Source organism: Glycine soja, chromosome 6, assembly GCF_004193775.1.
Source record: "Glycine soja cultivar W05 chromosome 6, ASM419377v2, whole genome shotgun sequence".
Classification (NCBI taxonomy): domain Eukaryota; kingdom Viridiplantae; phylum Streptophyta; class Magnoliopsida; order Fabales; family Fabaceae; genus Glycine; species Glycine soja.
This window is the reverse complement of record NC_041007.1, coordinates 38,291,825-38,319,667: the sequence shown is the minus strand read 5'-3', so window position 1 is coordinate 38,319,667 and position 27,843 is coordinate 38,291,825. Positions and strand designations below refer to the sequence as shown.

The window sequence follows — 27,843 nt, the reverse complement described above, 5'->3', positions numbered from 1 at the left end:
TTTCTTGACTATTTTACCCGTCAAATCATAACACAAAGCTATGAGTGTTTACAGTACAGATCATTCACGAACTCAAATTAATCCAAACAGATTGAATTTAGTATTTTATGTATTTGGTAGAACCAAGTATGACACAGGGTCGAATCGGGTCAGAGACTTTCAGTTACTTGCCCCGTTGGTAAAATCTATGTTCACTATCCTCCCCATTATCAATAGGATTTTCTTTTGAAAATTACCTATGCATATCCATGGATTCCCATGGATACTTCAAATTATAAAAAAATTATCAAACAAACCCTTCATTTGTTATAAAATTTGAAAATAAAATTATACTATTTTCAAGTTTTGTTTGTGAAAATTACATGTCTTTAATGAAAAATATATAGTCCCTCATCAATAACTTTACTTTTTGTCACGTGAAAATTAAATTAGGGATTTATGATTTCTTTCCTAGCTAATATAATATATATATATATATATAGTTTTGTAATTTAATAGGTAGAGAATATCGGCTTGTGTGGATATTATGATACTTATATTCTACCCATTAATGAGCGGGTAAAAACACTTATTCCCTCTACCCGCAGATATCCATTTAAACTATCAATCTTCTATCAATAATAAAATAAAAATAAAAAATTATTGATTTTCTGCTCAAAATTAATTCAATCTTTTTTTTTTTTATAAATATCAACCCATCCTTAAGTTCCTGTCCCATGCAAAAGGCATCCATGTTGACCCAAAACACCCTTTTCAGCTCACTAGTGTTTCTGCAAAACTACCGAGTCACTAGTAAATTTACAAAAACAATAATATTTTACACGCATACCAAAAAATATAATATTTTTGGAAAATATCAGGGACAGGTGTCAAAATAAGGATCTTATTATTCTTGTTTTTAACTTCAGTATATATAATCTACTCATCAAAGGCTGTAGGCACGTGTATTATAAATAAAGTACCATGTACCATTTGCATACACATTTTCTGTAATCAATAATCAAATATATCTGCAAAATTATGTGTTTTAAATTTTAATCCATTTACACAGAAATTTTTCCTTGCCTTGTGAGACAATATTAATAAGCTACATTAGTGGTTAAGCAACACAAATATTTGTTGGTTTAGGTAACGTCACTGTTAGCTGGTAAAATACGCACTTCCATAGGTGTTACATCTTTTTTTCTATTTATTCTAAGTTCCCTAACTCTTAAGTATCTTGCGCTTTATGTAATGCACTAACATAGCACATTATAGAGAGAGAGGGAATTCTTCTAGCTTCAAGAAGCTTCACTCACATCACATTCCATGGCTTCCATGTTTTTACTGATCACAGTCTTTGTTCTTGATTTAATTGCTTTTGCATTTGCTGTGGCTGCTGAGCAGAGAAGAAGTACTGTGAGTCTTCTATTAATGTTTATATATTAATGGAGTAAAGAATAGAAATTTAATGTTGGACTCAAATGATCATGCATACATGAAAATAAGCTCAAACTTTAGAAACTGAAAAATATGGAATTTTCAAAAATCATTTCGGAGTTCTACTGGAATTTGGGAAACATGTCATTCTGTTTAGCTTCAGGGGTGCCATTTTCTCCTCATTAGCTTCATTCATATATGTCCTTCTCTATCATTTTGCTCCATTATAACCAATATAAAATTGTGTTACTGTTACTGTTAGATATAATATCATTCAAGTCCTTTCACCTAATAGATTAAGCTTTACAAATTTGGGTTCATAACATGGTATTGGAGCCTCTATAACCAAGTAGTCTAGAGTATGAATCTTGCAGCCCTAAAAACTAGAAACAAAATTATCTCCTTAAAACTAAATTATCCATTCCAAATGGCATATTTTCAACATATGGAACTAGACCGTCAAAGTTCCTTATATCCTAGTCAATATAATGTAGCAGAAACTTTTCTGATTTTCCAAAATTTTCCCTCAGTGCTCATAAATTTGAAACTTGTGATGGTGGCAACCCCTTAATTAGACATTAAGATCGAAAAATTAAATTAGTTTTTTTAATGTTTAGTATATAATCAATTTTGAGTTATTACCTCTTCAATTAATTGAGTCTTCAATCACTAGCAGGCCTTGATTGTACCAGACAAGGATATCAACTACAATTATTGTCTATGACTCAGATATATCAACAGGCCTTGGTGTTGGTGCATTTTTGTTTCTTCTTGCTAGTCAAGACCTCATAATGGTGGCTAGCCGCTGCTTCTGTTGTGGGAAGCCTCTAAACCCTGGAGGTTCAAGGACCTTGGAACTTGTCCTTTTCATAATCTGCTGGTAAATGATAACTCTTCACCAATAATAATGTAAAAAGCCTCAATTTAAGCTACTAAAGATTTGGACAGCTTTTTTGTATGAGTAAATAGTTCATGTACCAACAAGGATGTAATGACTAATGAGTTTTTATATTGTCATCTAATTATAGTTGTTATGTATAATAAGTTTATTAACTTTTATAATAATTATGTTAAAACTTAAAAGTTATAATTATCATGAATTTTGATTGATTGCCAGTGTAATTTTTTTAATTTTTTTTTATAGTGACAATGCATAATAATTAAACTCCTTTGTATGATTGTATCTTTTAAAGTTCAAAACAGATTAAACATGATTATTTTTTACATACTTAATTGAAGTGTTGAACTAGATATCTATTACTTACTTTATTGTTTATTAATTTTTTTAATTTAATTTGGGTGTTTTGAACTGAGGTAATATTTGTTTCCTGTTATTTGTATTTATTAGCTGATATTTGTTTCTTGTTATTTGTATTTATTAGGTAATATTTATTTCCTAATTTTCAGCCTAGGATCACGGTTATACAGTTAGTAATTCATGCGTATTAGGAACCTTTTGACTATCAATCAAATCAAAGGAGAATCATATTCTTATATGGTATCACGAGACTAAGGTTTCTTTCTTGCTTGCTTTCGCAACCTTAATTAGTTACCTTCCTCCTCATCCTTCCTCTTTCTTTTCTCTATGTTGCCATCCACCATGGCTGAAACTTCCAAATTTCATTCAACCTTAGCTATCACCAATGAGAAAACTCCCATCCCCATCACATTGGACTTGGAATCAGGACAATACCACCTACTGATGCAAAGGAGAAAGCTGTATATGACAAGGCCAAAGTCGATGATCTCCCTCTCTGGAAACGGCTCGATGCGGCAGTCTTGGAGTGGATTTATGCCACGGTCTCCTCCGACATCCTCACCTCTATTCTCATTGACGATGACTCGACTGAACATGCTTGGCACAGCGTTGCGGATCTCTTTCATGATAATAAAAATTCAAGGGCCCTATATCTTAACAAGGCTTTCACCAACATAAGTCTTGCTGATTTTTTGACAACAATGTGTATTGCAATTGTCTCAAAAGTCTTGTCGATCAACTAGCCAATGTTGGGGCTCCCGTCAATGATCAAAATATGGTTTTGAGAATGCTACAAGGATTGACAGAACAATATTCTCATTTTATCACTGTGATGCAAAACAAGAAAACCCTACCTAGTTTTGCTATAGCCCGTTCTAAACTCGCCTTGGAGGAGACCACCATTTTAGAGTGAGCAAAACAAGAATTTGCCCTTGTTGCGCATTCCCAGAATTCAGATAAGGATATGAATCACCAAAACTCTTCTCAAGGTAATTTTAATCATAATAATCTTCATAATAATAATAATACTTACCGTGACAAAAATGGTACTAACAGAAAAAGCAACAAGAATTTTGGCAATCGGAACTCCGAAAAAGGTGGCCAGAACACCGACGGTGGCTCAAACGATGGCTCCGGTACTAGTGGCGGACGTGGAAACCACCAACAACAGTGGCAGCCTGGGTCTTGGATGTAGTGGGCTCTATGGACTTTCCCTCCTTCTCCATATCCTTCCTACAACAATTGGGCCAAACCCACTTTCAGTCCTAGACCACCACAGCCTGGTCTTCTTGGACCAAAGCCTTAGCAAGCAGCTTACAATGCAAATGCACCCAGCCCAACTAATATTGAAGCAGCTCTTCATACTCTCAGCCTTGCTCAACCTGATCCGTCATGGTACATGGACATCGGGGCTACATCTTACATGACATCCACGGAAGGTAATCTCTCGTCTTATTCTAATTTGAGCAAAAGTCATGGTATAATTGTTGGAAATGGCCATTCTATTCCTATTCGTGGTTTTGGTAGTGCTAATTTACCTCATCCCCACCCTCCATTAGTGTTAAAAAAATGTCCTACATGCTCCAAACTTAATTAAAAACTTAGTTTCAGTTCACAAATTCACCACTAATAACCAAGTTTCTATTGAATTTGATCCCTTTGGCTTTTCTATGAAGGACTTTCAGACAGGGATGACACTAATGCGATGTGATAGTCAAGGCGAGCTATATCCCATCACCACCACCACCACAAATACTCAAGTCGTTTCTCCATCCACTTTTGCAGCTTTGTCTTCTTCTCTTTGGCATTACTGTTTAGGTCACCAGGGGGCATCTATTTTAGACTCCCTTTGGCGAAATAAATTGATTGAATGGACTAAAACTAGAGCCTCGAGTTTTTGTCATTCATGTCCACTTGGTAAACATGTTAAATTGCCATTTGTTGATTCGCATAATTCTACTTACATGCCTTTTGATATTTTGCATAGTGATTTATGGACATCTCTCATTTTGAGTTCCTCAGGTCACAAATATTATGTGCTCTTTCTGGACGACTATTCGAAATTTTTGTGGACTTTCCCTATCTCAAAAAAATCTCAAGTCTATTCAACATTTCTCAAACTTAGAGCCTACATAAAAACTCAATTTGAACAAGAAATAAAAAATATACAATGTGATAATGGTAGAGAATATGATAATGGTCCTTTTTCTGAGTCTTTGTGAAGCTAATGGAATTTCTTTTCGTTTTTCTTGTCCTCACACTTCATCCCAAAATGGAAAAGCCAAACGAAAAATCCGTTCCATTAATAATATCATTCGAACTCTATTAGCTCATGCTTCACTCCCTCCATCTTTTTGGCACCATGCATTGGAAATGGCAACATATCTTCTCAACAATTAACCAAGTAAAAATCTCAATTATCAATCGCCACTACCAATTCTATACCAAAAAGACCCATCATACTCTCATTTATGAGTCTTTGATTGCTTATGTTATCCTTTATTCCCTTCTACTACGATAAATAAGCTTCAACCCCGTTCCACACCTTGTGTTTTTCTGGGTTATCCTTCAAATCATCACGGTTACAAATGCTATGACTTATCATCAAATAAAGTTATTGTTTGTCACCATGTGTTATTTGGGGAAAATGAATTTCCCCTCTCAAAGTTTCATACTTCCTCTTCCTCCACCTATGATTTTCTTGACAATGGCTTATCGCCTTATGTGATAAACCATTTACAAAATCAGTCTACTCCTCACATTCAAGTGCAGAACCACCCTTCTTTGGCCCCAACCTAGTCACCTGGTCAGTCCTGTTCCCCTAATCATGCAACTCCCTCTTTTCCACAACCATGCCAACCAACTTCCTCACCCCCACAGTCGGCCCAATCGACCTCTACCAACCCAAAGTCATCATCCTTCACTTTGGGCCAGTCAGATATCAACCCATATTTAGACCATACACAACATCTCCCTCTTCCTCCCATTTTCCAGCCTACTTCGAGTTCCAAAAACAAACCCGTTACAAGGAGCCAACATGGTATTTTTAGACCAAATACAAAATATCAACATGGCTTCTTGATGTGATCCTGACTAGGAGTGTATCGCTTGATACAGGTTATAGAGTTTGGATGATGCCACTTCCAAAGAGGGAAGATAAGTCAGGTTAGACGCCACTTTCAATGAAGGAAGATAAGTAAGGGTAGATGCCATAAGGATTACCTTGATAAGTCTGAGATTGGTTCAACAAGGAACCCAGAGAGAAGCTTTCACAAAATTTTATCAAATGCCAAAAGTTTTCTTTATTGAAAACAAAAACCAATACATATAGTGTATTTGAACAAAAAGATAAAAATAGACATGGGCCTCCTAAACAGTTTGGGCCAAAATTACAATAAATAAAAATTATTAATAAAAATAAAACATATTTGGTATGGGCCTTCAAATTAATCTGGGTCTTCAGCAACAATTAATAGTCCTGGTAGTGCCTCTACCTCTGGGCCTTCATCCTTCTCCACTTGGGCCTTGCTAAGTATGTCTGCTACCATTTGTTGGAGGGTACCCATTGACTGTTTGGTCTTACTCCTGGTCATAGGTCTCTATATTTGGGCAGTTTTAGGATTCTCATCATTCGCTCCTTCTTGGAAAACATTTGCCCTCAAATGTTCAGGATCATCATCGGGTTCAAGTACCTCTTCCTTCCTGTTCTTGTTGGCTTGTTTGGCATAGCTTTCATTCTTCTTTGCAAATTGCACCTTCACTTGGTCATACAATCTTTTCACATACTCAACTTTGGCATGTGCATCCTTATGTTGAGTCTCTTGGGGATTGGTTTTGTAACCTGGCCTGTTAAGCAATGAAGCTCCTAAAAGGAGATCAAATTGATGTTCTATGCCTCTTGAAAGTGGCAGTCCATGAGGAATCTCATTGGGAAAGACATCTTTAAATTTCTGCAATAAGGGTTCAACACTAAGAGAAACAGAAATAGTTAACTCATTAGAATTATTAGTGGAAATTTTCTTTTTCCTATTCCTCTGTGGTGCCTCACTATTTTCTTTCTCTTGTTCTCTTTTTTTCTCTCATTCTGATGTGGTCATCACACACATCTATAGGGGATAGAGGTTTAAGACTAATTCTCTGGTCATGGTGCTGGAGAGAAATCTTGTTGGTGAAGCCATCATGCACTGCTTTGGTGTCCTCTTCAATGTTAACCTTCACTAGTGCCATCTCTATCTCCTTGTAGTACTCCTCCACAATCAAACTTCCTTGGGACAACATCTGGGTTTTTGTCACATGGTTCTACTGTAGCTAGTTGGAACATACCTTTTTCGCATAACCCTTCTCATCTTAGTCCATGTATCTATCTCCCGCCCTTTTTCTCTCTTCATCTCTCTTTGATTTTTCTTCCACCAAACAAGGCCATAGTCTAAGAATGTAGTTGCTGCTAACTTCACCTTCTGCTCTTCAAGATAATCATTGCAGGAGAATGCATGTTGAATCTTCATCTCCCAATCAAGGTAGGCGTCTGGGTTACTCCTGCCTTTGAAAGGGGATACATTGAGTTTTACTCCCTCAATTTTATCCTGCCCCTCTATTCGGTTCGGTCCATTATTGACCCTTCTATTCCCACCATAAGGTCTCCCAGCATTTGGGTTCATTTGGTGCTCTAGTCCTTCTATTCGTCTGTAGAGCTCTTCATTGTTACGGTTCAGCAATTGTTGCATCTGTGTTATCATTACGTTCAATAACAAACACTGAGATTCGTCTAGCTGATGATAATCACCACCACCATCACCAACTCCTGACATAATAAACAGAGAAAAAAAATCTTTTGTAATAATTTAAAAAAAAAGGTTTCAAGACCTCACCACACTCTACTCACATGTTTCTCTCTTTGATGGTAGTTCACTCGTATTTAATGCTCTCGATATAGGCTTTTGTGTGATGTTTTCACTCTTGCCTTTTACCACTCACTCCCTCCCTCTTAAGTTTCTGGGTGAATCAAATTAGACACACAAAAGGTATATAACAGGAAAGACAATTTAATTATCACAGACTGAGTAACAGATTTGATTTGGATAACAGATTGGACTTGATTTGGATAACAGATTAGACTTGATTTGGATAACATATTAGATTGGATTTGATTTGCATAACAAATGAGATTTGATTTGATTTGGATAACAAATTAGACTTGATTTGGATTTAGATTTGATTTGGATAACATATTAGATTTGATTTGATTTGGATAACAGATATGATTTGTAACAAATAGAATAAACAAAGAAGAAACAAAGAAGCTACTTAATCACAGAGAAGAAGAAAACAAAATTAACGAAGATGACAAGTAAACTTCAAATAGTCATAACTTTTGCTATGGTTGTCCGTTTGAGGCCCACTATATATCAAAATGCTCAGAATTCAGAGGAGAATCCAGATAAGGGGATTTGGTCCACGATTTTCTTGCCAAAAGAAACACCTCTAACTGCCTCAATTTCGTGTTCAAAGATCAAACACCCACTTTCTTTCTTTCCAATTTTTTTTTTTAAATTTCAGCAACTTTTTTTTAATGCTTTCTTTTCAAATTTGTCTATGATAATTTTGGTGACTTTTTCAATAGGCAAATACGCACATAGACTCAAGAATCCACTCAATTCCTAAATTCTTCTGGTAAGCCAAATTGTCCCCAAACAGAATTTGAAACAAAGTTCAAAAAGATTTTTTTTTTTTTACACAAGAAAATAGAACAAGAACGTGACAAGAACAAGAACAAGAACGCAAATAACAGAACAAGAACGCAACAAGATGCAAACAAGAACGAAACAAGATGGAAACAATAACGCAAATAACAGAACAAGGACAAAACACGAACATGGATAGATTACAAAGAAAAAGAATTGGATACGATAGAACCTGTATCAAGAGCCGAAGCTCTGATACCAGATTATGTAATCCTGACTAGGAGTGGATCGCTTGATACATGTTACAAAGTTTGGATGACGCCACTTCCAAAGAGGGAAGATAAGTCAGGGTAGACGCCACAAGGATTACCTTGATAAGTCTAAGATTAGTTCAACAAGGAACCCAGAGAAAAGCTCTCACAAAATTTTATCAAATGCCAAAAGTTTTCTTTATTGAAAACAAAAACCAATACATATAGTGTATCTGAACAAAAAGATAAAAATAGACATGAGCCTTCTAAAAAGTTTTGGCCAAAATTACAATAAATAAAAATTATTAATAAAAATAGAGCATATTTGGTATGGGCCTTCAAATTAATCTGGGCCTTCATCCTTCTCCACTTGGGCCTTGCTAAGTATGTCTGCTACCATTTGTTGGAGGGTATCCATTGACTGTTTGGTCTTACTCCTAGTCATAGGTCCATGTATTTGGACAGTTTTAGGATTCTCATCACTTCTTTACTAATGTCACCAAGTCTCCTCTCCCTCGTAACCCCGCGTCTGCACTCCAAGACCCAAACTGGAAAATGGCTATGGATGATGAATATATTGCTCTCATTAAGAATAAGATGTTGGATTTAGTGCCCGTCCACTTGATGTTAATGTTATTCGGTCTATGTGGATTTTTAGACAAAGAAAAATCTGATGGTTCTTTTGAGAGGCATAAGGCCCAACTTTTAGGTGATGGTGTAGGACAACAGATTAGAGTGGATTGTGGAGAAACTTTTAGCCTGATAGTTAAACCGGCAACTATTCAAACGGTGCTCAGTCTTGCTGTCTCTAAAGCTTTGCCCATTCATCAGTTGGATGTTAAAAATGCCTTTTTACATAGTGAACTAAAAGAAATAATGTACATGCATCAGCCCTTGGGTTTTAAGGATCCTGATCATCCTAATCATGTGTGTCTTTTGCGAAAATCGTTGTATGGGCTCAAACAAGCTCCTAGAGCCTGGTACAAACGATTTACCGACTATGTTTCTTCTATTGGGTTCTGATGAGGACATGACCAAGAGCAAGGGCAAGGATCCACTTGAAGGACTTGGAGGAGCAATGACAAGGGCTAGAGCAAGGAAAGCCAAGGAAGCTCTTCAAAAAGTGTTGTCCATACTATTTGAATACAAGCCCAAGTTTCAAGGAGAAAAGTCCAAAGTTGTGAGTTGTATCATGGCCCAAATGGAGGAGGACTAAATGGCACCACTTTGTCTCAATTTTAGAGTGTTTAGTTTATCTAAATAATGGCCCAATCCTTATAAATTTGGTTGACCAAAAATATGTTTTGGGTTATTCAACTAAAAGGGCTTTAGTTTGGTTTAGTTCAAGTTGTAATAAAGGCCCAATTGGCAACCTAGGCATCAGCCTTTTGGGAGACCAAATGGTGGCTGACTTGATGGCTGTTGGGGATGACTTTTGGTTACCACAATTTCAGTTACACTCAGCCATTAAGTTCCTTTAATTCCCTAGGTTAATGGCATTAAGTTCTTTTAATTATAGGTTAGTGGATCATTACTAAAATCTGATGTAAAGCTTCTATATAAGCTGAACCATTTTATCAATAAACACAAGTTGAGTTTTATTCAGAAAATTAGAGTTTATCTCTTTTATCTTAGTGAGAGTGATTCTCCTAAGTTCTTGAGTGATTCAAGAACACCCAAGCTATATCAAATGACTTTCACAACCTTTGTGTGTTGCCCTTACCGGAAAGAGTAATTATTTCCTTCCTTTCATCTTCAACCTTGTTCCTTCAAACCACAATTCTAGAAAATCCAATTCTGCCCAGAATTATCTCGTGACCATAACTCTCGTTTTACTCGTTCAAATTAAGTGATTCTTGAGCCTAAATTGAATTTCAAAACGAGACCTTTCACCTCGTTTTGGAATCACCTCATTTGGAGCCCTGTAGCTTGAGTTATAACCATTTCTATTTTTCTGTTCAGCCACCACTTAGCCTACATTTTTTTTACCATCCCATTCATCCATTTTATGCCAAGACCAACCTTATTAAGGCCCAAGAAATTAGCCACTGCCCAACCCTGGAATCTTGCCAATTTTCCATTTTTTTTTCTTAATCAATTTTTGAATTTTCCATCAAGGTTTAATCCTAGATGATACTAAGTCAGCCTTTGTGCAATGAAGGTTCATATCAGGTTCTCTCAGAGCAAGTCTGACAACTCTCTCTCTTCATCTACAAGAAAGGTTTGGAGATGGCTTACATTCTCCTTTACGTGGATGATATCATTCTCACTGCTTCTTCTGTTGCTCTTCGCAAGTCTATCATGTTACTTCTCAACTCCAAATTTGCTATGAAAGACTTGGGACCACTAAGTTATTTTTTGGGAATCGCAATCACTCAACATGTTGGTAGTCTACTTTTGTCCCAGAAAAAGTATGCAAACAAAATCATTGAACATGCTTGCATGTCATCTTGTAAGCCTTGTCCAACTCCAGTTGATACTAAACCAAAACTTAGTGCTAAAACCAGCACTCCATATGAGGATCCCACTCACTACCGCAGCCCTGTCAAAGCTCTCCAATATCTCACATTCACGAGACCTGGCATCTCTTATGTCGTACAACAGATCTGTTTATTTATGCATAATCCAATGGATGATCATATGCATGCTCTCAGGCGCATCCTGCACTACGCTCAGGGTACACTTCACTTTGGATTGCATCTTTATCCCGCATCAACTACTTCTTTGATTTCTTATACAAATGCAGATTGGGGTGGTTGCCCAAATACTAGAAAATCTACTTCTGGTTATTGTGTGTTTCTTGGCGATAACTTGCTCTCATGGTCTTCTAAACGCCAACCCATACTATCTTGCTCCAGTGCTGAGGTCGAATATCGAGGTGTTGCCAATGTGGTTTCTGAGTCATGTTGGTTACGCAATCTTCTTTTGGAGTTACATTGTCCTGTCCATACAGTTACATTGGTCTACTATGACAATGTTAGTGTGATATATCTTTTCGAAAATCCATTTCAACATCACCGCACTAAACACATTGAAATGGACATTCACTTTGTTCGTGAGAAAGTTTCCCGTGGACAAGTACGCATCCTACATGTCCCCTCGCGTTATCAAATTGCCGATATTTTCACAAAAAAGGATTTCTTTGGTGTTATTTCAAGATTTCAGGGACAGTCTCTGCATACAACAACCTCTTGCTTCAACTGCCAGGGTATGATAGAATATGTATATATTTAGAAAATAGTTATTTGTATTTATTAGGTAATACTTGTTTCTTGTTATTTGTATTTATTAACTGATATTTGTTTCCTGTTATTTGTATTTATTAGGTAATATTTGTTTCCTTATTTTCAGCCTAGTATCACAGTTATACAGCTGGTAATTCGTGTATATTAAGAACCTTTTGCCTATCAATCAAATCAGAGGAGAATCATATTCTTACATGAACTGATTGTTCTAGTATTGCAACTCACTCTCTTTCTCAGGGTGTTTTTCTTCATAGCTGAGGTGTGCCTATTGGCTGGTTCAGTGAGAAATGCTTACCACACAAAGTACAGGACCATGTTCACTGAAATTCCCCTTTCATGCCAAACAGTTAGAAAGGGAATTTTTGCTGCTGGTGCTACTTTTGTTTTATTCAATGGCATAGTTTCTGAATTCTATTATATTCGCTTCTCAAAGGCCAGGGATAGTTTCCAACCATGTGGTGGTGAGACTGGCATTGGTATGGGAACCTACAAATGAGCTTGTTAGTTAAGAAATTTACAATAATATCGATACATAGCCATAGAAGTATCATCTAGACTCTAGATTCAGCAGAACATTTATTTACATATTCCATTTCTAGGATTCAGTTGCATTTCTTGTGTTAAGGTGCTCAACTAGAATGTGTACTTTGTATGGTAATTATTCCTTGTAGTGTATGTTTGCCCAATCATCAGTTTAGAGGGTGCAAATGCTGTTGGATTCTTGAATCAAAATTGTGTGACAAAATTTGAGTTGGATTGTATTTAAACACAATTTGGGTTTCTAGTTATAATTTGAGTGGAAGTGAAAAAAGAAAAGTTGTTTTTAATTGGGCAACAATTAAGTAGTATTTTGCATATGATAATTCAAACAAACACCAAAGTTGTTTTTGGGATTCAAATCCCAAAAACAATTTTGGTATTCCTTGTCTCTCACAATTCATTTTTTGGCTTCTTAATTCTTATGAGTTCCAATTGATCATATATACATGTTGAAAAACAATATATAAAACTAGAGAAAGAAGGGTCAAATGTTTTTTTGTTATCTTTAAAATCTTTTTTGTATAAATAAAATATTTTGTTAAAAAAAAGTTAAAGAACATGATGTAGAGGTATCGGAGAAGGTAATTTTAAATAAAACTCTTTATATATATAATATATGGATTTTTATCATAAATTCAAGCATTTTTATAACAAGGAAAAAGAATGATAAGGGTTTAGTTTAAATATTTTAGTAATGGGGGAAAAAGAGTGCAGTAGAACTGCGTAGCACAAGATGGAATAAGAGATGTGATCGTGGGGAGAAAGAGATGGAAAAGGGGATTTTGGTTATTTATAAGAAATAAATTAATATTACATAGTCATCCTTTACTATATAGGGAGTTTAAATAAAGAATATATATAGGAATGCACTCACTTACTCTAAAAGTATTTTTTTAGAGTTATTTTTTATCTTCGTCATTTTTTATATATATAATAGTTAAAAATTATTAGACCTCAAGAAAATGAATGACGAAAATGAAAAATAACTCAGAGTTATTCTCAAAATAAATACATCATACATACATACGTGTGTGTGTGTGTGTGTATATATATATATATATAGGGTCATTAGATTCATAAAGTAATAATATGAGGGATATTGGCACTACCCACGTATGCTTTCAATATATTTTTTTTTTTGGAAAATGTATTTTTTTACGAAAAACATGATTTTGTTGGTAAAACATATTGCGTAAAAGGAGTTGAAAAATAATTATACAATGGAAAAATAATTATGCTGTGTATTTTTTTAACGAATTCTATTTCTATTACATCATTTTTCCCCCTCTTTTACACAATAGAATAATTTTTTTATTCAATATTTCTCACCCCTTTAGTAAACAATAGAAATACAATTCCATTGAACTATTAAACAACGGAATTGAGTTTTTGTTGTTTCATTTTTTATTAAACGGAAATGCAATTATGTTGCCCTTCACGCGAACTTGGGATGCTCATCATTCCCTATTGCACCACCCCTCCCCACCACAGCATCATTCCCATTCTCTTTCCCAGTGGAAACTTCTTCCATTTCCATTCAATCACCACCGTCATTTCCAATTGCACCTCCCCTCCCCAAAATAGCGTCACAAAGTCTCGCCTTTGTCACACACAAAATATCCAAAAATGCAAAACCCAACTTCTCCTTCCTAAACTTGAGAAATCCAAACCCTCATCTTCAACACCTACAAATCCACCTCTACCTCACTAAGGATGGTGACCACAATCGCGCATAAATGGTTGAGGCTCTTGCAAAATCAACCTCCAGAGTGAAGGATTTTAGGAGAGGGGCAACGATGGCAATGAAGGATGACACGATGGAAGACGATGGTGGAGACGCAAAGGGGAAGGGTTTAGGGAAAGTGGAAGCGAAGGGGAAGAGGAAGGGGAAGTGTTTCTGGAGTGGCAGTGGTGCTAGTGGCGCAATGCGACTAGGCCATAATGGTTAAGGAAGGGGGCACTACTTGGTTAAGGCAGTGAGAAGTCGTATTAGAAAGGGAGAGATCAGTGGATGTAGGGATTTGGACTTGTGAGCAAAAGAGACATTTTATCCCATTTGGTAGTGTCAATAACACTACTAATAGTGGGGATAATAGTTCCTTAATCTGAGAGCCAAACTAATTGAGAATGTGTTTAAAAGGGTGACTAAAGCAGGAGATCAAAGTTGACGAAGGAAGTGAAAGAGAGGGGGAGTGGTGAAAGAGACGCAGGATGTGTCGTTGCTATAAAAGAGGGAGTGTGTCAAAGAAGGAAGAATGTTTGAAAAGGAAAGATTATTTAAGTAATTTGATTTTAAAAAATGGAAGGGAAGTGAACTTAGCAAACAGGGGAGTGAATATAGCAATAACCTAAATGCTTAATTGCACATTTTATCACTTAATTTTTATTATTTTACAAAAATTATCACCCAAGTTTTATTTTCACAAATTTTACCATTCAAGTTTTCAATTTTTGCACATTTTATCACCATTGACAAAAGAGGGATGATTTTGACTTTTGACATCGGTTGTAATTATCAGTGATGTAGAAAGTAACTTTTTACATCGATTATAACCGCAATTGATGTAGAATGTCACTTTTCTATATCGATTATAACTGTAACCGATGTACAAAAATCTAAAAAAAAAATATTTTTTGCATCATTTTGTTATCAACGTGATGATAAAATGGACAAAAATTAAAAATTTGGATGATAAAATTGGTGAAATGTTGAAAGTTGAATGGTAAATTCATGAAAAAGAAACTTTAATGGTAGAATATGCAAAATTATGAAAGTTAGATTGTAAAATTGGTGAAAATAAAACTTGAATGATAAAATTTGTAAAATAATGAAATTTTAATAATAAAATTTATTTTTAAACCTAACCTAAATTTATTCAAGTTGAGGCCTGAGAATCTAGGCTACCCATGGATAAAAAAATTTTAAAAAAAACTTTAGTAAAAATTATAAGCTTTATGATAAAGGAAATTCAAAGAATTGGGAACTGAAAAAACTAAAAGTGTAAAGTGTGTAAAATTAGTGTCAATTTTTTTTCTTTTACTTTTAAAAAAGATGATCTCATAGAGACAACACTTATTTTTTTTAAGGGGCAAACAATATATTTAAAATATTCAAAGTAAAAAAATTTACTTTTATGGGGTAGTTGCCCCATTATTGTCTATGTACAGCCACCCTTTATCTTAGGTATTGTTCTCTTCTCACGTGGGTTTTCATGATCTTGTTCTTAAAAAGTGCCTCTCAACACTCAATAGGTTGTGTTTTTTTATAAATTGTCTCTTGTCTCAATTTCTAATAAATGTGAGACTTTTTTAGTATAGAAAAATGGTTTTACAATATTGTATACATCAATTTTATCACCTTCATATTAAACTATCCTTGCAGAAAATATTATATGTAGTGATAAATGCAACAGAAGAAATTAAGGGGTCAAATATAACCTAGATGATTTTATAATAAAAAAAAAGGTATATATTTTGACGGAAATCTCTTCAAGTAAATTTTGACAAATGTTGTACAACTTAATTTATGATTTTTTTGTCCAAAGTTTATATAATGGTGATCAAATTCATAAATTTGAAATTAGACTCATACCCTCGAAGCCACTAATAGATTAGAGCCTAACAATAACAAGAAGAATAAGAAAGAGATAAGGAAAACAAAAATAATATATGAATAATATTAATAAAAGATAGGAATAATTATTAGTATGCCTCAAAATATAAGTTAACCCGTTATGTTGACATATAAAATATCAATCTATTTAATGAAATAACTTATATTTTATTTCATCTGTAAGCAAGATTCCTTGCAAAATCTTTAGTCATTTTCTTACAATTATTCTCCGTGTGCAAAAGTAATCATGCTATTGGAGAATAATTATAAAATAAAATGAGTTGCTGAAGGAAGTATGTTACTTTTTAGTTTTTTGGACTTTACTTGTACCTCAATGTCATATGAAAGGTTTTGTAAAGTTAAGAGGCTTATTATTTAAGCAAATTTTTTTAGAATTGATGAACTAGATAGATTTTTTTAAGTCGATTAAAGTAACAAAATAATATGATATTATACTGATTTTTAAAATATTATATGTACCAACTTTAATGAGTTGCATTGTTTAAAGATACTCCAAAGAAAATTTTACTTAAAGAACGCAGACACTACCTTAGTTTGAATTTTCTTCTAGTCCTTTCCTATTGGTTTATATTAGTGTCTCCCTTTCTAATGCGCATCATTTTGTGATGTATTAGATGTGGCAAACATAATTAAGAAAGTACTTATCTTATCGCATGAACTTGCATTAATTATTAAAAGAAAACATTATCTTTTTTTGGTCACAAAGAACACATTATCTTCGATGTCTGAATTAGAAAATTGTCAAATTAAGTTAAAGGCCATTCAAAATATTTGCAATATTATACAAAATTCGCATAGACACACATATACAAGACAAGTTTAAAATATTTAAATATGGCTACGGACTACACAATGAAAAGAGATAAGTCCTCTCGTTTAAATGTTATTATGACATGATGATCGCGATTGACAGTATACAGAAGGCGTGGGCTTTTCTTAATTATTTGTGGTTCAATGTCACTTCAACTATTCCATGAAATATAAACTTTTTTTTTCACCTTGTAATATAAACTAGTCGATAATTTGTGTATAAGTACGGGTCATGTTCGCCAATTAATTTCCGATGCAAGAATTAAAAGAAAAGTATTGTAAAAAAAGGAAAAATACTAACATTGATATTAAAGAGTTTGATATTGGAAATTAATCTCCAACCATAGGAAGTTAGGCATCAAATAACAACACACATCGCACGTCACCAAATTGTCTTTCCCTCTTGACTCCTCCCCAAAACTCTATTAAGTGTTATATGAAAAATGAGCAAGTTTGGTGGAACACAGCCGTTGCATCATTAGGTTGTGATTATGAACCAAAACCAAGCCTTAACTGCAACTACAATTTAAAGCCTTTGTTTGCACATGCAATCTGGTTTCTCATTCTTTGCAAAAGGATAAGTGTCATTCAATAAGCAAGTTAGAGAATACAGACATATAACAAAAGCTTGCATCAATCATCAACAAATTGAGAATAACAATATGATATAAATAGTATAAATAGCAGCATACTTTTGGAGGCTCCAATAATTGTGTCCTCAGTTTTGCTATTTTTTCCTTGAACTTAGATGATACTCTGCAAGTACCCATATTCAAATTCAAATGCATTAAATTATCAAAGACATAGAAGATAAACCTCAAACCAAAATTAGACCATAAGGCAAAGTGAGAGAAAACAAACATGGGAAAAAATTACTTTTTGAGAGCAGAGAAATTAGGTTTAGAAAAAATTATTAACCAAAGAGAAGCATACAACTCCTGTCATCACAATATAAAAAAGGACATTTAGGTAGATCCAACATAATAATAATAATAATAATAATAATAATAATAATAACAATAACAATAATAATAATAATAATAACAACAACAACAACAAAATTAAATAGAATCATAATCTAGCTTCCTGTAACAACAATAAACTTTATAATTTAAAATGTAAAATTGCAATATGAAATAAACAGTATAAATAGCAGCATACTTTTGGAGGCTTCAATAATTGTGTCCTCAGTTTTGCTATTTTTGCCTTGAGTTACTCGAGATGATACTCTGTTCAGTACAGATAATAATAATAATAATAATAATAATAATAATAATAATAATAATAATAATAATAACAACAACAACAACAACAACAATAAAATTAAATAGAATCCTAATTCGACTTCCTGCAACAACAATAAAATTTATGATTTAAAAGAAAAAGTAAGAAGGAAATACTTGAATAGGTTTATCATTATCAAAGCAAACATGATGAAATTCTAGGCATTATTTTGAAAGTCATTATTCTATTATGTGCATTCACACAGATATCAAAATAAACATTTCCAACAAAATATACAATTAAAAATTAAAAGTATATAATAGCTTACTCCTCCATTATTAAGAACTTCTCTTTCTTTTGGGTAGAGAAGTGCTTGTGGAGTTTTGTATTTTAAAAAAACATTTTTATAATTAAGACATTCTAAACTTATATATATTTTTGTTATTAATAATTTGAATATTCATTTGTTGTTATTATTATTATTATTATTATTATTATTATTATTATTATTATTATTATTATGTAGACTCTAGTTGAATGTCCTTTTTTATGTTATTATTATTATTATTATTATTATTATTATTATTATTATTATTATGTTGGCTTTAACTGAAAGTCCTTTTTTATATTGTGATGATAGGAGTTGCATGCTAAAACAAAAATAGTTTTCTTTGATATTACAACTTACACACACTAGGAAGCTCAAAGAAAAATCTCAATGTTCACTCCCGGAATTAGAATATAAAAAAGGGTCTTCAACTAGAGTATACATCATAATAATAACAACAACAACAACAACAACAACAACAACAACAACAACAACAATAATAATAATAATAATACAAAAAATCCAACCATGAATTGACCAAAAACCAAAAATGGCAGGAAAGCATCAACAAAAAAATACCCATAAAAAGACTTACCAAACATGTAGTCCTTTAGAACTTGCAGGATGAGAAAAGAAAGAAAGTAGGAAAGTTCCAAAAAAAATATGAAGAAAACTTTGGTATTAGAATGATAAAAGTTAAAATGAAAAAGGGAAAAAAATGGATGAAAACCACTACATACCCATAGCTTCTAGTTGTTGGATGAAAGCCATTTGATTTCTCATATGGAAAATATCAAGAAATCCACTAAAGAAAATTGAGGGAATTAAAAACAAAAACAAATACTGATCTTAGACATAAAAAAATTGTCCAATTAAGAACAATAACGGCTAAAGGAGTAGGTACTATAGCAGTGCAATCTGCTCCAAAGATATGTATAATGGGAGGTTTAGACATAAAAGTTAAACATGTAATTAAACTAATAGGATGAAAATACTTATCTTAAGCCTGCTTTCAGGTGCAATTTGAATGACAATGTTATTTCCCAAAGAAGCTACCTGTTCAAAAAAACAATAGACCAATAACCTGGGATCCTTCAAGAATCAATAAACAAAATGTTAAGAGTCTATTATGAACCATGGTCGTGGATAATATGGAGATCAGCTAGCACAAAGCTGCAAAGAAAACATTTGAGTACTGAATATGATAGTCATTATAGGTATGAGCAAGGAAACTAAATATAGAAGAGCCTAGATATTAATCAGAAGCAAAAGAAAATAATGATTTGACCCAAAGAAACTAAACATATGAGAGAAAGAAAAACATGATAAAAATTACAGAAAATGAAAGAAAAAAAAGTTACATTTTGTTGATATTGCACCTCGAGTTACACATCCACCTAATGAAGCAACAATTTATTTTTCTGATTAGAAAACAAACTAAGAAACTATAGAAGAACAGAGCCTACATAATAATAATAATAATGATGATGATGATGATGATGATGATGATGATACAAAACCAAATATAAGCATAAGGACATTCCTATGAGTTCGGAAAATATAAGCAACTAAAATTTTGATTTCTTAACATCTACAAAAGATGAACCACTTCTCAAAGTGCATGCTTTATTTAAGGAACCCAAAGAAACCAAACATTCAATAGCAAAGTGGAATGTTGAAGCATCACAATTCTGGGTATAAGGTTTCTAAGCTTATTCTACACATGCATTGAAATGTCATGTATGTATGTCATTTGTAACATATAAGAGAAAGAAAACCATGATAAAAATGACAGAAAATGAAAGAAAAAAAAGTTACCTTTTGTTGATATTGCACCTCAACTTGCACATCCACTCAACAAAGCAACAATTTATTTCCTGATTAGCAAACAAACTAAGAAATTATAAAAGAACAAAGCCAACATAATAATAATAATAATAATAATAATAATAATAATAATAATAATAATAATAATAATAATAAGAGATAGGAAATAATGTTTGGTTTTGTTTCATTATTATTATTATTATTATTATTATTATTATTATTATTATTATTATTATTATTATTATTATTATTATTATTATTATTATTATTATTATGTAGGCTCTGTTCTACTGCAATTTATAAGTTTATTTTTAAATCAGAAAATAAATAAGAAGGATCAGGGAAGAAAATAAATTGTAAGTCTAATATCGCAACTCTAAACAGCTACATTGGGCAATCCCCCAAAGAAAAGAAAGAAGCTAATCCCTAATATTTACCTCGTTGACTGCATAGGACTTTTTTGGAGCACTGTCATCATGTTCCAGTCCAAGATATTGCTCCCAAGCACCATATATATCCCTTCTCTAAACAATCAAACAGTGCAAATTTGTAATAACTTACTCATGTAGAAGTTAAACAATATGCCTAAATAGATTCCATTGACCTTGATAGCTCTACACCTAGAAAGTAATTGAAGCAGGGCTGAAACACAGATGGACCAAACTTTCACATAATAGTTTAATTTAACTACAATGCAGAAGAAGAGAAAACAAAATTTTAACATAATTAGTAAAATATGCATCAATCTCCCATAAAACAAAGTTGACCAAGCTTTAAAAGGCCTAAAAAGTAGTGCTAGTGCACATAATTGAATTAACACATACATATATTCCTTTCAAAACTCCACATCTGGAACTTGCAACTTTTTCTGTATTCGCAATTTGACATTAGCTAATTCTCATCGTCATATATAACAAATAAAAAAGGATCCCCAAAATTCTAATTTTGAAACTGTATATCATTTGGTTTAATGTCTACATTGACTAAACAAATAAAAAACTTGAAATTTAGGGGGGGGGGGGGATGTTGAATCTCAAGTACCCGTGAATGTGCTTGTTCTAAAAAATTGAAACTTTTTGGGGCAAAACTCCCCATCTAGCAACACCCAGGCCATCAATCATAGTTGTGCGTGAATTAGTTCCCGTCATTTGTGTTGAACACAACTCTACTAAGGTATTCTAAATTAACTTGCAAAATTAAAATGACAATATTCAGAAAAGAAATTTGAATCACAGGATGAAATTTTTTTTCGCTACATGTAAAATTAAAAGTATTCTATATCAGCAAAATTAGTATTCTATATCAGCAAATTGATTTTGGTACTGCATATCATTAACGATTCAAATTGATTTTGGTACTGCATATTATCAAGAAGAACAATATAACGATTCAAATTGATTTTGGTATTGCATATCATTATTCTATATCAGCAAAATTAGTATTCACCATAAAACTAAATAGAGACAACATCTTATCAAGAAGAAGAATATAATGATTTAGATTGATTTTGGTACTGCATATCATTTGCTTTAATGTCTACATTGACTAAACAAATAAAAAACTTCAAATTTAGGGGTAAAAATGTTGAATCTCAAGTACCAGTGAATTTGTTTTAGTCTATTTTATGCGTTTGTTCTAAGAAATTGAAACTTTTTGGGGTAAAAATAACAAAAAAAAACGATAAGCAAACATGCATGTAAGAAAGGATACATGATAACAGCACCGAAAGAGAAGCCGAACCTCGGCCAACACAAAAAAAAACAAAAATCTAACATGCATGTAAGAAACCATACATGAAAACAGCACACACAAAAAAAAAAGGCAAACCTTGTTTGTATCTGGAAAAATGAAGAGAAAAACATCAATAATAGGAAGTCAAAAGTTACACATTTATAAAAGAAAATACAACAGCAAAGCTACATTAAAAAACAAAACAACAAAAGTACCATGAACAGAGAAAAATGATAAGCTAACATGCATGTAAGAAAGGATGCATGAAAACAGCACCGAAAGAGAAGCCAAACCTTGTCCAACACGCATACACCACCATCTGCACACGAAACGCACCAAAACACGTCAAAATAACAATCCATAAACTCAATTGTAAATAACAGTGATCTAATGTTAAATAAAATGAATAAAAAAGAACACCACATTACCACCAAAAGCCCAAAACTTGTTCAAACCTGCACAACACAAAATCCAATCCGCATCATGGGTGATCGTTTATAAACCAAAAAATAGTAAATTAAAAGAAGAAAAAAATATATGAGAGAGAAAGAAATGAAATATATCAAATACCAAGAATAGATGCTTGGAATTGTGTAGAAGAGAAAAGGAATCCATGAACCAAAAACTGATCTCACACACAGTATCTCTCTCTGTGTGAAAGACGGAGATTGGAGGTGGTGGTGGTGGAGGAGTCTTTTGCGTTGTTTGTTCACGGGAGAAAGAGAAATGGAAAAATACGTGGAGCAACCAAGGGAGTGGGAAATGAAAAGGTTAGAAAAGAAGACACCTGGAACAATATGTGGAGCAACCAAGGGAGTGGGAAATGAAAAGGTTAAAAGACCAAAAAACCAAGAAAATGAACAGGTGTCACAACCTTAGGTAGGGACATTTTAGAATTTTCTAGGGGTATCTCTTTTATAGATAGTATATAGATTATGTACTTTGTCCATCAAAACATCAGTGGTTACAATTGAAGATAGTAGTAATGGTGGCAGTGATAATTATAATGGTCATGGTGGTGACTGTGTAACATCCAAATTTTTTTCGTAAATAAATTTAAAAAGATTTTTAGTAAATAAATAAATAAATATAGAGCAAATAATTGGCTGAGTACCCTAGGTATAAATAGTTATGTTAAGTTAGGTGCCTCCTCTTAGCCTCATTTTCGTTTTTCCCCCTCTCTTCTCAAAACCCTTTCTTTTTCCCGCAGCTCACCAAACCTGTTTCAGAAAAATGACGATCTCAGATAAATTTACCGTTGGATTGTCGTGACATTTTAACAGCCCGTCCGCAACCCAATTACGAGTATGCTCACCGTTGGGAATTGTAAAATCATTTCGGAGCTAAGAGAAATACCCTTCGCACTGTAGCTTTCTCTTTTCCCGCAGAAACCCAAAATGGTCTTAGTAAAAATACGGTCTCAGTTTCGTTAACCGTTGGATTTTCATAAAATGTGGATATGTATTTCGAAATTCAATTGCACACACTTTCACCGTTGGGATTTACGAGATAATACTAGTGGAGGGCGAAAAATGAATCGCATGAAGATAGTATAAGTGGAGGCTTCAATCTCTTCTCCGTCTCTCTGATGTTTGGGAATTCTATCGGGACAGTAGGAGGAATAACTTGAGAAATCTCAGGGAACCGCTAGAGATGTTGCTATCGTTGGCTGAATACACGTGAGCCCGCTCAGAGGTAAGGGATGAGTTATTCACAATTGGGAATTAGTGAGAACATGTGTAGGGATCCTTAGAGATATCAATAGGAATGAGTTTTGGGGTGTTTTTGCAATTTTCATTTTATCCTTATAATTATTACAGTGAATTATATATGTTTGACAGACCAATTGTTGTGAAATTGATATGTTATTGTGTTGAGCGTGAATCCTATAAATCGAGTATTTTTTCTAATTAATATGAATTGATGAAATAAAGTAAGGAGAAATTTAGAGAAAGATATTGATTTTGTATTTTCTCTTTTTCTTGCTTTTAGGTTTTTATATATAATTTAAAAAATTAATATCATAATTGAAATTGACCAAAGTGTTCATATAATTATTTAAAATTTGCGCATTGAAAGCTTACTTTGTAATTTGTGATTCAATATGATGTATGCTAGTTTATATATAGAGAGGTAGTTATTTATATTAATAATTTATGTAAATAATATTGTAGAGTGTTATAGTATGATTCCAAAAATTATTAAGTATTGGAGTTTGAGAATATTATGGTTAAATTTGATGAACATGTGCATGTTGTACCTTATGAATATCATTAGGAATGTTATGAAATGGTTGATGTGATGTTATGAGATGTTAAAGTGTGGACATGATATTTGATTGTGAATAAGTGGATGTGTTTAACACCTGATGTTACATTTATTATATTGTGAGCTATGAATTATACAATAACCCGACCAGTGTTTATGCGCAGTGTTAAAGAGAAAGTGTAGGTTCCTAGTTAGGAACCAGTGTTAAATTGTAGCGTAATTGTGTTAAACATGTTTTAACACATGAGTGTGAGGTCGTGGGTATTGTATAATTCACGAGCAGTGTCTGTGTGCTAAAATGATTTTAGGGGTTGGACCTGAATTAGGAGGGAGAGGCCCTGACGGACTCTTCGGAGTGTAGGCCTTGGGGGTCCTCGGGTTTGAGTGCTCCTTTAAGCCTATGTTGGTCCCATATGGTTGGAGTATTCTCGCAAAACATCGTGACCCTGACTAGTCTCCCTATGATTTTACTTAGTGAAAGTGACCTGACAAACCCATTGTGTGGTGTGTCTTGTTATGTACTCGTAAGCGCCCCAGGGTGGTTTTTCACTGACATGGTACCACATTGCATATAGGCTTGAGTCTAATTGTTTATTATGAAATTAATGTGTTATTATGTCTTGATCAGAGCGTGTGATTCTTGTGTAATGTGATTGATGATTGAAAAGTGTAATTGATGGATGAAAAGTGAACTGTGAATGACAAAGTGGTGGAATTACGTGAATTACGTGTAAGTAAGTTTTACTTGATTTATATGATATGTATATCTAGTTGTCTTGTTTCTCTATTAGTTAAAAATGTGATAACTCACTCCCCGTGTGTTGTTTGTGTTTGGATCTTGGGATGATCTTGAACTTTGTGTTTGGGGGAGCAGATGACTAGATGAATTGCTTTAAGGAACATTGTGCTGAAGGACGTCGAGACACAATGCTCTAATAGGATGTGATAGTGGGACATAAATTTTTATATTAATTGCATGATGTTAGTCTATTTTATTTTATTTCACTGATTTAACAAAATATCTATGTAAATTTTGACGGCCTTATTTTGAGTCGAATATGTTTTAATAAGTTTTAATTGATAATAGTGAAGTGAATGTGAACCTTTTACCCGTGTGAATTTGATTATATATTTTGTTTATTTATATATATGTCGGGGTAGAGGGTGTCACAGATTACAACCATGAAATATATATGGTGGCAGAGATGATAGTGGTTGATGATGGTGGTGATGACAGTGATAAATTATGATGGTGGTAGCGACAATCATGATGGTGACGAGTTAATTGAAATATTTTAGGGAGTAATAATTGAGATCTTTATAGATTTGTTTGTTGTTGTTTGATTATTTTTTTAAAGAATTGATGATATATTAAATTTTAATTTAAAATTCTAAATATTTTAATGTCAATCATTTATTATTTTTAATCTTAATGTTATGATTACTATTAATTGTTCTCATATTCTTACACATGTTCTCACGGGAGTCATGCTCTCTATATATAAGTCACTTGAGAGTTTTACAACTGCCAAATATAACATGCAAAAATATCCATTAATATAATTTATATACATATTTAAAATGTCTATTATTATTATTATTATTATTATTATTATTATTATACAATTTAATGAATTTTAAAATGATTATGATAATAACATTGAATGCTATCTTTTTCATATTATAATAACAATAATAATATACTATTAGAATTTATAAAAAATCAACAAAAACTAAAATCTTTATAAATATAAATGTAATAAGTGTTTTTATTTTTATATATAAGATATAAATAGGTTTATTGAAAAAGGAATCTAAAAATAATAATTTTTCTTATTATTGTTTATTAGATAGATTAAGAGAAAAATAATAAAATAATAAAGTTTAGTCAAATAAATCTGAAATGTCCTAAAATTAAAAAAAAAAATGTTTGTACATAACAATAAAGTGATAATTATATTCAAAAATACATTTTTAAATATTATTTTAAGAATTATTATTATTATTATTATCAGTGTTTTCTTATCAATAATTAGTTTTCATATGAAAATATATTTAAAAACTTTTATTTCATTTTCTTATAATCCTAAATAATTTATGTATATAAAAACACACACACACACATGGGAGCGATCACACACACATATTTTCTTATAATCCTAAATAATTATTAAAATTTATTTTATGAACTATTATAATTACAAATAAATATTTTATAAATATTTAAGTAATATGTAATAATAAAAGTAATAAATGAATTATCATAAAATAGTAATAATAAACTTCACTTTAGCTTTATCATTAAATAGTAATAATAATAATTTCATTGTTTTAATGGAGAGTGTTCAATTTAAGTTGTAACGAGGTAAAATCAATTAAAAATTTCAACAATGACAATTTAAAATAAAAATTTAATTTTATAATTATTTTATTAAAAAAACCCTTAATTGTAGGCCCACAAAATTCAATTTCTATAAACATATTAATGTTCACAATAACAAGATAATCATATTAAAACTACAATAAACACACTAAAAGAAGGGGTTGAATACTGTATATATTAAAGATAAAAACTTTTCACAATAACATAGATAATATGGATAAAACAGAGACAAACATTGGTCGTCCATTGATAACAAACAGACTACCAAAAATAAACTAAGTGGTCGTCCGATGATAGTTAAGAGTTTCTTAAAACAGTTTTTCAAATAAGCACTTGGTGTAAAGTGATGTTAGCAAAAGCTAATAAGAATACTTAATAAAGTAATATGGAGAGAAGTAGAACAACTTGGTTTATAATGATTCGCTCAACCTGAGCTACGTCCAATTCTCCTTTACTCACTAGTAAAGAGTTCCACTAATCAATAACTGATTACAAATAAGTATTATAACCCGTCACTCCTAGCTTTACAAATATTCTTAACACCATTTCTAGTATCTTAGACTCCCCCTGAAGCTAAGAACATAAGTATTTTTTTTTAACACTAAGCCACTTTTGGCTTTCACAAACAAATGTTTGATTAAATACAAGTATTCTTAGCACTCAAGGGGTGAATATACAATTAAGCACGGATACAAACTACTTTGTTTTGCAAAGGATAATAACAATGTAAAACTTGTAGTGTTAATAACAGAGTTTCTCTTTGAATTTCTCTCGTGCTCTTGTTCTTTTCTTTTTCTCATTTTTCGTTCGTTGCTTCATTAAGGGAGACATCCTTTTATAGACTTCAATAAGATATCCATTGTGCGATTTGTGTCATTATCTTGATAGGACTGTTGTCTCACGTAGAGCAATTGGTTGATGTGTCAAGCTCTGAATGACGAGGATTTATATGAAGTACAAACAATGTCATGTGCTTTTTGTCTGCTCTCAAAGTGACCTTTAAGAGAATATTCCACCGAATTCTTTTATTCTCTTCTATACTGTCTTTTTCTTAAAAAACTTTAGCTATTGTTAGTCGTCATTTACGACTAGCTTTTGTATTGAATAATTATATGAAATTAGCATATTTCCCTCAATTTATAGTTCTTTTTGTAAGATTTGTACATATTTTTATGGTTTAGTTGATTTTGCTCAGCAGATACTCCCAATTTTGTGAATTAATATGAATCAACTTCAGTTTCAAG

General features: G+C 32.5%; 1 long non-coding RNA gene and 1 pseudogene across 1 annotated transcript; one reads left to right on the top strand and one right to left on the bottom strand.

The window, feature by feature from the left end:
• The first annotated feature begins 1,239 nt into the window (after positions 1-1,239).
• Positions 1,240-12,638, top strand: LOC114416897 (annotated as a pseudogene).
• Positions 12,639-22,061: 9,423 nt separating this feature from the next.
• Positions 22,062-23,061, bottom strand: LOC114414366. Its single transcript, XR_003667196.1, has 3 exons — positions 22,519-23,061; positions 22,377-22,403; positions 22,062-22,267 (listed from the first exon to the last, which is right to left on the bottom strand). It is a non-coding gene; the product is annotated as an uncharacterized LOC114414366 (long non-coding RNA).
• Between the last annotated feature and the right edge of the window lie 4,782 nt (positions 23,062-27,843).